Source organism: Physeter macrocephalus, chromosome 19 (genome assembly GCF_002837175.3).
Source record: "Physeter macrocephalus isolate SW-GA chromosome 19, ASM283717v5, whole genome shotgun sequence".
NCBI classification, from domain to species: domain Eukaryota; kingdom Metazoa; phylum Chordata; class Mammalia; order Artiodactyla; family Physeteridae; genus Physeter; species Physeter macrocephalus.
In genome coordinates, this window is record NC_041232.1 from 78922533 (window position 1) to 78937461 (window position 14929).

Below are 14929 nucleotides of genomic sequence, written 5' to 3' on the forward strand. Positions count from 1 at the left end.
AGAAAATCAGACTTAAGGGCTATTTATAATCCTTCAATGTGCTTATGAACTTAAGTGACATCTGCTGATATTAGAAGTTACCTTTAATCAGGGTGGGGTTGCATGATTAAAACACTAATTTTTGCTGATACGCTGCTAATCAAGGATTAAATCACAATTCAGCAGAACAAATTTAGTCATCAAAAGAAACAGAAATGCCTGCAACATAAAAAGGAGACTATACCATTCAGCTGAACAGTTTATTTTGTAGCTTCATAATGGGTCCTTTGATCAGGTCTAGGGCAGAGATTCCTGTTCACTCTGCATCATGGCACACAGAGATAAAGATAATGTAAAAGGCAAGGTTTTTCATGTCCACTTAAGTCTGGCCTAGCTGCTCTGTCTTGTGCATACCTAGTATTTCAGGAGTCTCGATGGGAATTTCTGGTGTTGACAACAATTCCAATTTCTTACCATTGAGATGCTAAATAGATACCATCACAAAAATGCTTCGGTGCTATGTCATAATTTTAGGAAAGAAAAGAAAAAATCTTATACTGACATACATTGTCTTGTTTTTGTTGAATAAGTGATAGTAATGGAGAAACATACTCAAAATTCTCCATCCGTTGCTATACAGTAAACGATAAAATTAAATAGTAAGTTTAAAATTTAACCTAAACTTATTGAGACTCATTGTCACAGGATGGCATGATTACCTTGTAAAGTTGTCTTCCTGTCTTAGCATGACTTATTTGATAGAGACCCAGGCATGATTATAAAGACTAGAAAAAGTTTTCTGTGCTGTTGGCTCAGCAGAAATGGAGAGGTGATTTGTCATTATAAACCGTATTGTTGATATTCAGAAATTATTTTTTCCTTACGGAGAATATGAGTTGCCTAATGGTAGCATCTGTTGTTGGCCCAGTAGGCAGGCAATAGGCTGGAAGTGATGCCAGCTTGGGTGCATGAACCCCTGGCAGCTCTTGAGTGGACCATGGCCCAGGCATCCTCAGGGGGTTAATAGTTCAGGCTCTCCAGGACCAGAACATGAAAACCGTGGATTTCTTGTGTATGTGTATATGTGGCTTGTGGGATGCATGGACAGCAGGCGCAGCTGTTCAGAAGCTACAAAGTACCTGCTGCCATGAACTTCATGATGGTTAATAAGGAGGGAGTTACTGAAAGATTTGAGCATTGCTCTATGTCACTTCAGGTCTCAGAGAGGGACTCCATTTATTTATTGACAGTAATGATAACAATCCTGAAATTCAGTAAATTATATAACAAATATTAGAATGAATTATTTACATTAAAATGTATGCCTAACAAGCAATTTTGTAATGTATCTTTTTGTTTATATTGAGACTAAAAGAGAGCATATTTACTCATATGTTAATCTATTTTAGCATGCAAGGTGATAAATATAACATTGTCTCTTTGTATAAGTATGTGTAGATGAAATAGGATTATTCTATTCACATAAATATGACCATCGTTTTGTAAATTAGAATACTGCCTGTTTACCTCATGAATCAAAAAGTACAGGCTTAATTAATTTTTGTTAGTCCTGTGTGATGTTCCATTGTATAGCATTGTGTATTTAGTCATTTCTCTATTGAAAAATATTTTTCAATTTTTAAACAATTGTTTGTTTTTTGTCACCTTCAATATAATCAGTTTTCAATATACACTCTTGAGCTTATATTTTATATTCTAGCATTTTTATTTCTTTTGGAAAATTTTCCCAAATAGAATTTCCTGATTATTTTCTGTTTTTACACATCCTTGTCAAGACTAGTTATCAATTTGTGTTTTGTTTTCTTTTTTAATTTTGGCAAGCTGGTAAGTAAAACTATAATATCACTGTTACTTTAATTAAAGTCTCAGTATTATCTAATGGAGTTAAACCTATATTCGTATAGGTATTATCTATATAAATCAACTCTTCTGAGAGTTTCGTCATCATGGGCTTTTTAAAAAAATTTCATTTTAGTCCTTTTTTTAAAAAAAAAAAAATTTATTTATTTATTTTTGACTGCATTGGGTCTTCATTGCTGCCCACAGGCTTTCTCTAGTTGTGGAGAGTGGGGGCTACTCGTCATTGCTTCATTTTATACAAACTATTTCTAAAGAATAATGTATACCATTTACTAGTTTAATGTATTACATATCTATTTTTTCTTTTGCTTTGTTTATGGTATATTTCTCCATGCAAATATATTATGTGTAATTTGTAGTTAAACTACTTTTCTCCTTTATGACAACTCTGTTCTCTGAATAGCTTAGAAACCCCCAGCCCCACAATGTTATAGAAATATTCTCCTAAACATTTTTTGCTACTTATTTTAAAGATGTTTATATCTAATCTACAATTGACATGAAACTTATTTTTCTATATTTTTACAAGGTGAAGGGCTATTTTTCTTATTTCTCTTTGAGCAGCTACTCTTAACCACATCCTGTATTTAATAACTTTTTTATGTACCGAACTGAAATGATACCTTATCTTACACAATGCTATATACTATATTTGGATCATTTCCTAGACTCTCTATCCTGTTCAACTAATCCATCCATTTTTTTTCTTAATACCATATCATTTAATAAAGTCACTCATATTATACTTTAGTCTCCTTTAAAGTAAGCACTTTCCATTTTTATTTTAATTTAAATTATCTTATAATATTCTAATTAGAATTGTAATAAGTTTATATGGACATTTAAATAATTAAATCATGACTGATTTCTCTGTTAAGGACCTCTTACTTTATATTCATTCAATAAGATTTGATAACTATCTTTGTCTTCATATATATCCTATACTTTTCCTATTTAATTTATTCAGGGATATTTTACACATATTTTTCCATTTTTATTAAAATGTAATTTCCATTTGAAATTCAAAAAGATTCTTGCTAATGTATTAAAACTGTTGATTTCTGTATATGCAGCTAGTCTTCAGCCACATTAAAAATATCTAGTTCATCATGTTTGCAGAGAAGTCTTTTCTAAATTTATAATCATAAGATACAGTTAAATTTATTTTGCTAAACATTAATTTTCTTACCTTATTCCACTGGCTAGAACCCCCAAAATAATACCAAAAATCTCTGGTGAGTTTTATTCTTGATTTTACTGAACCTGGATTTAGCAATTTATTATTTGGTATGCTATCTTTTGGAGAACTTTAGCTAATACTCTTTATAATATTTCATTGTTTTATCTATATTCTGATGCTACTGATTTTTAAGCTGGGAATAACTTGTATTTTTTCTCTTCTATTGGTGTAAATATATTGAATAAACATTAGTATAATGTGTATAGATAATATTGTTACATGTGAAGTTTAGAAGTTACATGGATACTGCATGTATAGAATGTTAATGTAAAGAAAGCACTCAGATGAGCAGGAATTTATATACAGTTTAAACCAAAGCTGTTTTGATTTTATCTCAGAATGATAAATCTCAAACAATTTAAGTTCCATAAAGCTTTTAGCCTTGTCAGATGGTTTATGCGTTGAGGAACAAAAGTACTTAGTTTGGAGTTATTTAAAACATTAAAAGCCACTATATGATTTAAAATAAATAAAGGTTTATAACCTCATCCCACAAAATAACTTTTAGGTTTTAAGTAATTTTACGAATTATTCTAGCTTTAGCAAGTATTGGAAGATTCTCCATTATATTAAAGAGCGTTGGAGAATTTTGTTAAGATTCTTAAACTTTGTTTCAGATAGATTGGCTTCAAATTCTGAAAAGGTATTTTTTTATCAAATCTTCTTAAAAGGAATTCAATATTGCTGTCTCACTCTCTGTGACAAAATATTCATATACATATGTACATAAATATATATATATATATTTAAAGTTTTAATTACCAATTCAACATTCTTTTAAAACTTTTAGTTTAAAACTTAAGTACCATGGAAGAATTTTCTCAGCAGAATGGTGATTTTCTCCATTAAATAGTTATTTGACACCCAATGTTCTGTCCTGTTTCAAAAATCCTTTCTTGAATTTTATATCACTCTTTTAAAAAAATGAAGCTTCTAAAAGACTACATTTTAAGTCATTCTTCAATACAGCAGACATATATTAAAGTGTGAGCAATTTCTTTGAAAAAAAATCAGACTCATTCAAACCATTCTGGTGGTTCAAATGGATTGATACTCAGAGAATATAACTGTGTGGAGGATGTAGAATAGTTTTTGAACCAGTTATAAATATTTATAAATGAATTGACGGAGATCTTTACGAAGAAAATGAATGTGTTGCCATTGGCTAAATACCATTTTCTTTGTTAATTATAAATATTGAGGGTTCTGTAGGTTCATTCATGTTTAACCTAATTCCTGGATGAGCAAAATATATGACAAATCATAATTCTAAAATATTGAAAACACTGTGACATTTTTATTTTCCCTTAAGCATGAAGTGTACATTAATAGGTAATTTTAAGAAAGAAATAATGCAATTAAGCACTTAAATCTTTTCCTAAATCACATGTTTGGAATTTGGAATTAAAAAAACAAAAACAAGAGCAAAAACAAAATCATGGTTAGTCATGTTGTTGAAGTTTGCAATTACCCAAAGCAAAGAATTGTTTACTTTAAATCTTAACCTCCACATCCTGGTAGGCACAGCAAAGTCAGTGTCTCACAATCTCGCTTCACATTATTTTGTCTTTGCTCCCAAAAATCTTAACTCTGATTATGTGCTGTAGAAATAAAACAGATGTAAAATCAGTTCAAAAACAACGACCAAAACCAGTGAAAACAAGTGGAACATTTTTTTCAGAGAGAACATTTAAAATGTTGCACTAAATCAACTGAATAATGTAAAGGTAATAGCATATTGCTACTCTCATTTGCTACTCTAATTGTTCCACATTTATGGAGTTCTGCCCTGGGTAGTTTTAATAGCAGTTGTTAACCACTGTCATTTATCAGCAACCTTATTACAGTTCAAAATGGAATTGTAATTGAAACACTTGAACAAGTTAAAATTGACAATAAATTTACAGTCCGATAGGATTTGCTTAATGAACTTTATGTAATAAAATTTTAATTGTTGAGCGTTTACAGGATATATTGCCTAAAAGTTTTAAAATTTATAATTAACCCATAACAATTCAAGGGAGTAAGTTCATACCAGAAGGCAAAAGGCAAGTTACAATTAAACATAACATTATTCCTAATTTTATGGAAATAGTAATGATTTTCCTCTTCCTGCATTCTTCTACTCTTCTATTTTTTTTCTTCTTTTCTTGATAGGTGAATTTTTTTTTTTTTTGCTGCCTGTGAGATGTAATTTGTGTGGCAAGAAGAAATCTTGCTTAACTCCACATATCTTATCCACTGGCCACAATGTCTGAATATTTATGAGAATACATTATATCCACATTATTAGATCTTAGAGTCAAATGTATGGGATCTGTTTCTCCACACACCACATTCACGTTTAATACCTGTGGGCACCAGTATCTGTATCTATAAAATAGCAATAGCTATCTGTTTGTTGTGAGAATCAGAGTAGATGGTAAACACATAATAAATGTTACTTTATTATTATTTAAAGTTTGGAAATTCCACTTAAGTGATCTCATTTAATCTTTAAAATAAATTAAATCCAAGTAGGTATTTTCAGGTGATTGTCAATAAACTAGCTGATTAACTGAATAGGACACATATTAAGTAGCTGATGACCTAGCAGGATTGAGATGTAAGTTGTGAATAAAAAACCCCAATCTTTAGAGTATGAAACACAAGGTCTGACCATGCAGAGCACTGCAGAATTGTTCTTGGTTAACAGGGTGGAAAGTGAGGTTTTTAGTCCACAAAAGAATATAGAGATGCTGAAAGTGAATCCAGAATGTCTGAAAAGAAGGTAGATATTGAAAGCTGTTCATTCATTCATTCATTCATTCATTCCTTGTTTAGCAATGTCCTCCACCCCCTTCCTAGAACACAGAAACTCAGCTGACTTTAAAAAGGTGGGAAACATTCCTTGTTTGCCTGAGGGAAGAAAGGTTAAGCAGATAAGCTTTTTGTCAAATATTTATGATTATGTTTCTTAAATACCTTTCTGAAACTCTCCATAGTCTAGAAAAGAAAATAGACTTCACTAGATGACTGTACTTAATATGTCATTTTTTTTTAATTTACAGAAGTATTACATGAACCATTTTCTTTAAAGTTGTTTCAAGCAATGTTTAGTCACCTACATGCAGTAAATGCAATTGATTCTCTTTACAGAGATATATGCGCCTCCTACTTCTGTGCCCCTTTCCAGATAAAACTGCTAAGAGTTTGTTCAAGAGAGAACTTCCTTGTCACTTGGGAGGCTCTCTCTACCTCTGATTCTGCTTACATTGTTATAAATAAATAATATGTAAACAAATACTTTGTAATACATTTTGTAAACAAATTTGTTGAGTTTGGTGATTTGACTCTCTCCCTTAAATATATATCTTGGGAAGCTTTCATGTCAATACAATATTTTTTTAATGTGACATAGATATGTGTGTGTGTATTTATAGATAATACTGTGTAACATAATTTATTTAAGCACTCCCATAAAGATGGCACTAAGTTTGCTTCCATTTTTCAGATGCTGCTCATTCACATCCTTATCTTTGAGCATAAACACAAGCCCTTCTGTAGTGTATACTTCAGAAGCAAAATTACTAATCTTAATGGTATTTATAGCATAATTTTGACAGATGTAGCCATATTCTCTAAAAAAGTGATTAACAGTCAACAACCCCATGAAAGTATATCATTATGTATTTCACTAACAATGGATATTATTAATGTATTTTAATATTTGCCAATCCAATAGAAAATTATTTTAATTGATGTTTTAATTTGTGTTTTCTCAATTATTAGTAATCTTAAGCATATTTTTACACTTGAATATTTGTATTTTTATATTTTGTGGAATACTATGAAAATTATATTGTTTTGTCTATTGTTTTGTCTTTCTATTGATATTTAGCCTTTTTATGTATCTACATATATTCTGAAAATCTTTTTCTTCATATGCTATGATTTTTATGTCTTTAACAGGAAGAGTTCTTCAACTTGACGATTATGAAAACACTGTCCAATAATTTTTATTTTCATACACTTAAACCTTTAAAATATAGGCATTTAATCCATCTAGAAATTATATCTGGTTGCTGAAGATAGAGAGTACATTATTAGCCAGTTGTCTGAGATACAATTATTGAATATATCATTTTCTCAGTAAAATGAAAGGACATTTCATCACATATTAAAAATCCTATGGACCCTATGTTGTGTCATATTGATTTACTTAAATATTTATGAACAAAACAATGTTTTAATTAGAAAAGATTTGTGGTTACCTCATAGGTAACAACTCATTCACTTTGTTTTACAAAGTTTTCACAGTTATTCATGCTCATTATATCTTCCCAGTGAATTTTAGTATAAGCTGACTGAGTTACTCATAAAATATTTTTGGTTTGTTTATTTTGGTTAGCTTATTTGGAGAAAACTGACTTCTTTACATTAAGAATCTTCCCATCCAGAAACATACATGTCTCTCCATTTGGTTACGTGTCTCTCATGCATTTTGATAGCATTTAATATATAATTCCCATGGGTATGACAGCTCTTATGAGGTATTTTCCAAAGTACTTGAGTGATCTGTGTGCTCTAGTAAGTCTTTCCTTATTTGTTGGTTCTTTCAGTTGTCTATATTTGGACCTCACTTTATGGTGTTTGTTTTTTCTCAAAAAATGTGACAGATTTTGGATGTTTGCTTATCTTTTCATTTTACTCTGCATGAAAATCATGATGTTCTATTAAATGAAGTGTCCATAATTTGGTTACTTGGTATCAGATATCTCTTTTACTACTGAAAATATTTATTTGGACATAGATTTTAAATCTTCTTAAAGTGTGTCTTAATGGATAGCTTCATTTTACTTTCATCTGTTTTCTATTCATCTCAATTTTGAATCACATACGATCAAGCACTTTTCATTTACTTTGGAGCTCCTAAAAATACTATAGACAATTTATTATTTTCTCAGGAATAAGTATATTTTTAGAAAGAAGCTCTTTATATTTAATGCTATTTTTGTCTCTTTTGTACTTTGCAGATTCTTTTAGGCTTCATATTCCTGTTGATTATTTTGAAGTGCTGCAGATACATTTCAGCCTACACTTTATCATAAATATTGTGGGTGGCTTTTATTTAGATTACTTCAGTTTTTACAGCTGGTATAAGAATCTTATTCCTTTGAGCTGAGATATGAGGATTGCATTAAATGAGTTTTTATTGTCAGTTTGAACAATTAGTATCAAGAAGAGGACTAACCTGGATTCATGAGATATTTTGTAAAGCAATTTTCTCTACATTGAAACTTCGTGAGCAGAAACAAATGTTTCCATATTTGATTATTTTTATGTCTCTTCTCTATTCAAAGTATAGGCTAAGATTTTGAGATTCCACTTCTGCTTCTTTTATTGTAGATTCAGGAAAATGACTAGTTCTATTAAGATGTACCCCTCTCACAGCAAATGTACATCTGTGTAAGGATGGATGTGAGACAGCAGTTGGAAGCTGCATAGATGGGAATTTGCCAACAAGTTTTATCTTTGGTGGACTTAGCACACCCCTACAGAGTACATCTGCTGCTGGTTTACAAAGTTAACATGATCACAAATGTGCTTTGTTTATCCTAAAGTCTTGTCTTCATCTGTCACATCTAAAAGTAAGTCAGAATGCTCAGCTTTTCAGGAAAGTAGTGTCCTTGATTGGAGTAAAGTCATGTGCCAGGACTACATTGTTTAGCGCTTAGCCCTGCTATTCATTGGCTTAATATTTTTTGTGTTTATGGTTAATTTTTCATTCTTGGTAAGTAACTTGGAAGTTTTCTGATCTACATAAAATTGTCTTCAAATGGATTCAGGCTATATTTCCTAAGATTCACCTTTTCCTCTACCCCGGCTCTCCAAATAGCAGTCGTTTAAGTTATTTTGCATCAGTTTACTTATTTCCATAGCACACACTTAGGTATACACACATTGTTTCTTGATTAACACTACCTGATCCCATCTATAATATATTTAGAATATATCAATATGTGTGTGTGTGTGTATTCACATATAGAACAAGAGTAAATACAGGGAGATCATGTTAAAAGGACAATAAGTCAAGAGTGAGATATTGAGTACCTTTTACATACTATGTGCACAGTAAAATAAAGAAGGGAGGGAGGAAAGAAAGAAAGAAAGAAAAGAAAGAAAGAAAAAAGAAAGAAAAGGAAAGAAAGGGAGAGAGAGAGAGAGGGAGGGAGAGAGTAAGAAAGTGTGTAAAGACATAGATATATAGGTATATAGGCAGATAGATAAATAGACAGATAGATGATAGCAGGCTGACTGCAAATGGGTATGAAGGATCTTTTAAAGTGATAGAAATGAATAGAATAATTCATTTTGGTGATATTTGCACAGCTCTGTAAAGTAACAAAAAAAGCTTAGTGTATAATTTAAATGGGTGACTTTATGGTATGCAAATTATTTCTTAATAAATCTGTTATTAAAAGATCATTTGAAATCTTGCAATAAATATATTAAAAATTAATAAATCTATTCAGTAAACAGAACTTTATTGAGTACACACCTCACACCAAGCACTGTGATAACGATTTTAGACTTGATCAGGAATAAAAGTGGTTATTAAAAGCTTTCAGCCCAATAGAAGCCTACTCTTGAGACTGTCAAAGGTTTTCCTCATTTCTTTTAGCAATTTGTCTTAATCTAGCGCTTCCATTTATCTTTTTCCATCTCACTGGTGAAATCCTTCATATGTTCAGAAAGTTTTGCACCTTTTCCACTAGTGCCTTAACTTATCAGTCACAGTTATTTTAAATTCCCTGGCTGACAGTTCCAGCATCTTGGTCATATCTGAGTCAGGTCCTATGGAATTTTTTGCCTATTGATATTCAATTTCTTTTTTGTCTTTCTCCTTGATTTTTTGTCTTTCTGAAAAAGTTCGGCTGAAACACAGATAGTGTGTCTATTTATTCCTTGAAATGAACCTGTATTTTCTTTGCTATGCTTTTGAAGAGTATGAGAGTGGGGATTTGAGTCCATCTCATCAGGAGTTGAGCTGGGTTTGAGTTCTGTTGTTATAATGGCTTCCTACAATGAATCACTGGCTTCAAATTCTTCTAGCATTACCTTGCCCATAGGGTGGGGTCTGTTTATCACAGGATTTTTCTTATTGTCCCCTTCACTCTCAGGGTTAGGTTAGTCCTTTGTGTCTGCAGCTCGAGAGGGTCTTTCTTTAACCTCTGACCCCTCTCCTGCAGTACAGTGCTGTTGCCTGTTTCTCTCTGCTTCTAGTCTGGTGGAGGTGGACAAAGAGGCAGTCTGTTGTCATGGTTCAGCCTCAGGCTTTGGAGGGTCCTGAGTCTCGAAAGAGGGACTTTTTCAGGAATCCTGACCCTCCCTGGTGCTTGGGTATCTCTATGTGCTCAATATGTTGTCCTTTTCTCCACTCAGGGGTAGAGATTATTTTCTTCCTATTCTCTGCTCTATTCCTGGGAGTGATAATGTTTGTTTCTCTTCCCCATGAAAATTAAGACTTTTGACCCATAGGCAAGAAGAATACAAATGAGATGTATTACTTTTTTCACTATGGTGTCTATTCTTTTCTTCTAGACTTTCCTATTTGAGAAGCTTTCTCCAATCTTTTATTGTGAATATTCTGTCAGGGTCCATGAATAGGTGCCAATACCACTTTTGCCTGCAGTTCGCTGAGGTTCTATACTCTCATGGTCACCTACACTCAGCTTTTTGGAATTTGTTTTAAAAAATTAGCTGAATTATTACTTGTTGCTTAAATAATAGTCCCTCTCCCTCCCCAGTTCATCTCCATGTGAATCAGTGCTGATGTCTCCAGAGAGATGGAAAAAAAAATAAATGTAAAGGAATAAAAAGATAGTAAACAATGTCAGTAAACTGAAGTCTATTCAGCAAAGAATGATGAGAATAAAAAGATAACTAAAAATCAAGGTATAAAAGAAACAACAAATTAACTGGGGATGTGTGATATGGGAGAAAATAATTTCAAGAGATAGAGAACTCATGTGAATGTAAGGGTACATTTTGCCCATGTAGTTCAATGGAACAGAACAAAATATATAAATTTGAAATTGTGAGAATATATATTTTAATTAAATATAAAGAACATTTTTCTATAAGTGAATTGCATAATAATTAAAAGGAATGTTTTAGAATTTCATCACAGCATATTAATCAAGATTGGAAAAGTGCTTGTTACTGTTAACCTATGGAAAGGAAAGCAGGACTTGAATTTGCTGAGACAATTTTCAAACAAAATAGAAAGTATTAAAGTCTTTATGACTACATGACCAATTAATAGTCTGTGTGTCTCTAATAAAACACTATTTTTTAATAGACCTTATTATATTGTGCAAGTATATTAAAGATAGAGCCTTATCTCCTAAGACAAATCATCTGTGAGTAAAGTATTTTTTCCTGTCATTTTAATATACTAGAAGCACAGTGGAATTTCCTGCTGTGTTTTCTTGCAATGCAATTTTAGGATAACCTTTGGTCACTGGAACATCCATCAAAAATAGGACAGACAGTAATTGCTCTCAACTCCAACTCATTAAGTCATCAGTTCTGACTAATCGGATTCTTAAAAAATAGTTTGCTAATGAACATTACTTTATATTGACCATGATGGAATATTTATGTAATTACTATTTAATCTAACATGTCACTTATAATTTTCTGTAGCATAATCTATTCTTCTCTTGAATAATGCAACACTTTGAAAACTAAACTAAATGATTCAACTAAATACTATGATTCAGGACATTATTTACCCTTGAATCTTTTCAGTGACCAACAGACTCTAGCCCTATGCAATTCAGCATGCTCTCACAGTGACTTCTGTATTATAAAATCAATATTTTCTATTCAGAATAAGAGTGGTTAATAAAGTTTAGCTTGAACAAATTCTCAAATCATACTAGGTAAATTTACTGATAATTTATGGAAGTGCGAATAGCAAACCTAAGTATTCTAGAGCAATATAAACAATGTGTTAAATTTCCCTTGTAAAATGGACATTGTGCAGATAAAGGACATAAATCCAGGACATTTGGGTTTAACAAACATAGGCTCATTAAGTTTTACTATCAGAAGTTTATTGACATCCAGGATAATTTTACCAAAATAAATAACACACTCAGTTGCCCAAATAAGGGTGAAATGACAAATAGTGCCTAAATCACTTCTGGAAATTTTCTTGTGTCAGTGCATAATTAGAATTTTTTAAATGGTTACTTACACTAAAAGAGGAGTATCTGAAGTAGCAATCACATACTATAGCCGGACATAGAAATCATAGAACAATTTAAGTCTAAACAATTAACTGCATACAGGTACTTTATGATTTTGTGTGGGGAGAGTTGGGTAGATTGTTTTTACATTCTAAGTTTTTGTATGTGATTTTAAAAAAACAGAAACTTATTAGAATGATGCTAAGATGGTTCACGGAATCCAAGCAAGAGCTGACAAACCTGAATAGGGCAAAGGTGAAACCCAAGGTCACATCTCTCATTTTACTGATGGGAGTCAATGCACCTCCCCTATTGGACAGGTATCTGATGTTAACAGGATGTTAACATCTTACAACTCATGACTCCATGTGGATCAGCTTGAAACAATAACCCAGAGCTGAAGACCACCCTGTGTAGAAGGAGAGCAGTCACAAGAGTCAAGGAACTCGGCATAGATACAGATAATATCGATAGATCCTGAGATGGATCAATTAATTGAAAGATTTTTATTAATGTAAATTTTAATATATAGAAAGAAGTGCCTAAATACAAGTAATGTGTACATAATTTTCTACATATTATCATTAATTAAATATTTTTAAAGTGAATACCAGTAATCCACCATGCAGGTAAGAGATTTGATTGTGGCTAGATTCTCCTTTTATTATTAGGGTGTTAAACAGAATCCAAAATAAAGGCCATGCTTTGAATAGACCTCTAGACTATACACTCACAACCATGTAACTGAAACATAAACTCTCTTGGTTTCCCTGAAATGCTAACTCTGACCTTAACCAAACTTAAGCTTTCTTCATGTCAGCGTGACCTTCCAGCTTCCTAGTCAATCAAATACAGACAAGTAAGCTGAGTGCTGCCACCCTAAAAGGAACATAAGTTTCTAGTAACCAAACACAAAACTATGTACTCCCTCATGCATGTCTGTAAACTGAGCAGTAACTGCTGAGAGACAAGCTTCTTAACCACTTTTGGTTTTGAAATCCCCCTGTTCGGGAACAATCTGATTCTCGCTCAACAGAATATTCATGTCAAGTGAAGCTCTCTGGATTTTTCTTAGAGAGAGGCAACCCTATCCTAAACTGCTTATATAGAGGTTTGCTTGATTTTCCTTTTTTAATTTGCTTCACCAACTACGCATATAACACTAAACAATATGCATGTCTGCAGTTTTCATTTTTCTTTTTCTCATCATTATGTTTGCTCGGTTCATCAATATTGGTGTAATAGTTCTTTATAATTACTTTTTCCTGTGGCTTTACTAATTTTCACTCCAGCAGAGATATTCTTGTTGCTCTATATCCTGACCAACACTAGATATCATTGGACTTTTTCCTTTTCAACTATTTTCCCTTCTTTTTGCAGAAAAGCTAAAAATCAAACCCAGGTTTGTTTGAATTAACTATTTCCCTCAGGGCAAAGCAGTTTCAGAATCCCGGTCCCTCACTTAGCCCTTTTGATTCTCATTCTCCATTATATTTTTGTTTTCTTTCTTAATTTAATAGTTTCTTAGTATTTTGTCAATTCTTCAATGATTTTAAGTACCTGATATTTCGGAACACCCACTGTCAGATTTTTAAAATTGTATTCATTTGAGGGTTCAGCCAAATTAGTTACCTTGCCATTGCTAGGAATAGAAGTCCGGGCCTTTATTTTTCACAAAGTTTTTCACCTTTGAACTTGATATAATTGTCAAGTCATATAAGTAACTGTATACTTTTCTTGAATCTTCTATTTCACATGTATGGCAAGTGTCTTTTAAATCCCTCCTACATTATTTTTTATAATAGCCTTGTTGGGATACAATTCACACACCGTAAAACTCACCAATTTAAAGCATGTAGTTCAATTGTTTTTATATATTCATAGAATTGTGCCATTTTTACCACTATTTCAAATATTTGAGAATATTTTCATCAAACTCCTCCCCCCCATATTTTTAAATCTTCATAGCCATTTACAGTCCTCATTCCCCTCTGCCCTTAGCCCTTGGCAACCACTAATTTATCTACTATTTCTACAGATTTGCCTATACTGGATATTTAATATAAAAGGAATAATACATTATGTGATCTTTTGTGACTGGTTTCTTTCATTTTGCAAAATGACTTCAAGATTTATCTGTGTTGTAGCATGTGTCAGTACTTCTTTTTATTGCTGAGTAATACTTCAGTGTATGGCTGTAACATGTTGCATTTATACATTCATTAGTTGATGGCCATTGTCTTTCCCCCACTGTTTGGCTATTTTAAATAATGGTGTTATAAACATCATGCGCTAGTTTCTTAACGCAGGCTGACATTGTTTTTTAAACTCTGATACCACAGAAATCTATAGACGTTTACAATTTAATATTCGATAATTTCCCTTTCTTAGGCACTCTTTGAACCAAATATACTCTTTCACATCTTTACATTTTCAAACACATTATTTTCCTGGCAAATGATGTGATTTTAGTAACTGTTTAAAAATGCTCTATTAAGATGAGTTGCCCTCTCTTACTGTTTGCTACACTCTTTTTCTTTCTTCTTGTTTTTTTTTTTATTTTTAAATTTAATTTTATTTTTTATTCTTC